This window comes from Fukomys damarensis, unplaced genomic scaffold, assembly GCF_012274545.1.
Source record: "Fukomys damarensis isolate Sample0158 unplaced genomic scaffold, DMR_v1.0_HiC HiC_scaffold_36, whole genome shotgun sequence".
NCBI lineage: Eukaryota > Metazoa > Chordata > Mammalia > Rodentia > Bathyergidae > Fukomys > Fukomys damarensis.
In genome coordinates this window covers 1,989,716-1,993,393 of record NW_022900948.1, presented here as the reverse complement: position 1 = coordinate 1,993,393, position 3,678 = coordinate 1,989,716, and positions in this window count along the sequence as shown.

Below are 3,678 nucleotides of genomic sequence, written 5' to 3'. Positions count from 1 at the left end.
TCCGTGTTTCCTTTGTTTTTCTCTAGACCTGAGTGCCACACTAGTATTGCATGTATTCGATTCTCAAAGAGAGGAACTTTCCAAGCTGTGTGATGTACATAAAGGGCAATCTCAGAACTTCTGTGAAAATAGCTTCTGTTTGTCCATTTCTAGATACGGTGTGGGTATTTTACAGAACATCCAAATGTAAAAATGAGACTTAAGTGTTTCCTTTGTTTTTCTCTAGACCTGAGTGCCACACTAGTATTGCATGTATTCGATTCTCAAAGAGAGGAACTTTCCAAGCTGTGTGATGTACATAAAGGGCAATCTCAGAACTTCTGTGAAAATAGCTTCTGTTTGTCCATTTCTAGATACGGTGTGGGTATTTTACAGAACATCCAAATGTAAAAATGAGACTTAAGTACAGATGGTCAGTGTCTTTTGCTTTCAGTAGCATACCAGGAAGACAAAAGGATAATTTAAAGAAGATTTTTATTTGTTAATGATAAGCCTATTTGTTAGTTGAAATATAGAGAAATGACAAAAATTGCTATAAAATATGGGGGAAAGAAAATGAGCAAAACTTCCACTGGGAAATCACGTTAGTAGGAAACAAGTGGAAGTTCTCTACAAAAGTTCCAGTAATGCTTGTAAATGGTGTGCTACAGAGCCAAGAGTAATATTGATATATTTTATTTATTTTCCATTTGGTTATTAATAGACTACTTTCCTATTTGCATTTTAAAATTAAAATGAGTTTGCTTTTCTCAACTGAGTTCAGATGACATTGAAGGGAAGCAATTTCAAGAATGTGCTGAGAGAACAGACAAGGAAAATCACACTGTTTACAGACACATCCCAGAACAAGGTGCAGAATAGACTTTTCCTTCAAGTAGTAGGGGAGTTTCCAGTAGACTCTTTCCAAATGACAGTTTACACATTATGCTTATGCTTTAAAAATGAAGGGAAAGAGTAAATGTTGAAAGGAGCAGAGAAAGAAAAATGAACGGCTATAAGTCCTGTTGCTTATGAGGAGTTTTTATTAAAGAAGTGGAGCCCACGAAGGTGATATGAAGCCAGAGTCTGCAGTCTTCAAAAGCTCAGATGAAGGAAACAGAAGCCCAAGGTGTTATACAAGACTTCCAGGTTGCTATACAAGGTCAGGCAAATAGTAACAAATCCAGACCAGGATTCAACTCTCCAGAGCCCTAAATTCAGTTTTTTTTCTCTCCATTCCACACAGCAACAAGTATAACAATCAATATTTGGGGTTGTGACAGTTTTCATTGGGAAGATTTCAAGTGTGTATTTGCTCAACATACCCAATCCTTTCTTAAAAATGCAAAGAATATCTAAAAATAAAACTGACATTATTTCGTACTTCTACTTACCCTTCCTTCTTTCTCCCTTTTGTCTCAATTCTTCTTCTTCTTCTTTTTTTTAACAGTAGGGAAACCTATAGAAAATGCTACTTTCTGTGGGAAGGTATAATACCACCAAATCCCTGAGTGAATATTAGTTTAACTTCTTCATCAATTAATTTTAGTTTCCTAAGAACTCCAGAAGGAATACAAATACCACCTGTATTTAAAATTGATTTTTTTTTCTCCTGCAGTTTCTTGGCAGTGAGGGGAAAGTTGAAAGAGTGGGTCTATTTGGTAAAACTCTTTGCCCTTTTCTTTTTGTAATTGTTGTCTTTTTTGTAAATGTCAAACCCAAATTATAGGTGAGTATTGGCAGAGTTGCAGAGACTGAGACCCATTACAGCCGCTGGCATTTGTGCTGCTAAATTTGTAATGAGTTGCAGGTGTTTGTGATTGAATTTTGTGTTGCCTTTGTAATTGGCTCACTGCTTCACAGTCCATCAAGGTTAAGGTTATTTGTGTGTGCATGTGTGCATACACGTGTGTGTGTGTGTGTGTGCGTGTGTGTGTTAAAATAATGGTGATGCAAAACACCAGTTACAAGGGTAGATGGTAGTAGTTGCAACATAGAAAGGTCTATATATTTTAAATAAGTATCAATTTTCACACTTTTTCTTTTGGATACTATCTATCTCAAATACAGTGGTAACAATTTCATTTATTTCACTGAAGGTCAATGTTGGAAGATGTCATTCAGACCAGTGGTGGTGGACCTATGGCACATTTGCTGCAGTAGGCTCTTTGTACCATTGAAAGCTCCAAAAGATTTGCTATGGCTGACTTGGACCATTTTCTCTCCTAGCTGTTTTTTACACTGTGCGTGGGAAGAGAATTACCTGAGATTTTTTAAAAAAGGTAGTTTCTATTGCCTCTTCCTTTCTCCAAGATTCAAACTCAGAAAGTGTGATGAAAATAAATTCCTAGTTAATTTCTGGAGGAGATTTTCATGGACAGCTCATTGAAAAAGAACAGTATTTGGTTAACATCCTTTTTTTATAGGTGATGGATATACAGCAAAGATCACAGAGATCTATTTATATCCCCAAATGATTTCATGGGATAGCCATGCTTATTTGTTTAGCCTATCTCTCATTTTAATGTCACTTTTTTCTTACTTTAAATTGTTTACAGGCCTTATTGAGTGCTGTATAGTTTAGCTAATTATGTTAGATTGATACAAAGGTAGGAAACATTAGACCTGGTCAATCAGCACCATATAAATAATTAGAAATATAGTTTCTATATTTTTATAGGTGTGTGTAATTTATGAGTAACAAAGTTATCAAGGAGAACATTTCATAGATGGTTGGATTTAGAAAAAAATGTCAAATGTCATATGCTTTTATGAATGTGGAGATGAGCAGTTTTATGTATCTAAATATCTTTTGAGATCTTACCTAACCTGAGGATAAGGACTAATAATAATCACTCTAATAACTACCTCTTGAACATTCACAATGCTCTTTGATGAGCATTTTGCATACATTATTTCACTTTATTGTCTCGGGTCCTTGCGCTTGCAAGGCAGGCCACCGAACCACTGAGCTAAATCCCTGGCCCATCACAATGCTCTTTGATGAGCATTTTGCATACATTATTTCACTTTATTCTTACAATACCTTCATGAGGTTGGCTCTATTATTTATTTATATCTCATTATTGCATTTTAGAAAATTGAGATTTGAAGAGTTCAAGAGCTTCTCCAAAGTCAAAGAGATAGAGTGATGTAAATCTGGGATTTAAGCCAGAGAATTCTGACCCTGAGTCAGAACACTTGAGAATCCATGATCAGGTACTTACTTGCTGTGGATATGTAGAAACTCCACTGCACTATGGATCTGTAGACAGTTACCAGAAAGTTCTGCTTGATAAAATAAAAGTAAATAAGCATTTATTGTATTTGCTTCATCTAATTCAGTACTACATTTATGGATCATGTGAGTGAAAATATGATTGCCTTTATGTCAAAGAATTCCTGCAGTTTGTTAAGCTGAAGCTATGAGTACAAATCAAGCCTGAATGAGTCAACTTATATGTGTGCATATATGCATGCATTTGTCTATAACCACACTATGTGCATGAATTCAACAGAAATACTAACAACAAAAACAACAGCCACATGGCAGTATACAATTTTTTGCTCCATTTTCTTAATTCATATTTTGATTTGGCCATGCTTTATTTTGGCATTTAATTATGCCAAGAGCCTTCCTAGCTTATTTAAAACTTTTGCTTTACCTTATGTGAGTGTACATGTGTGGAGATTTTATAT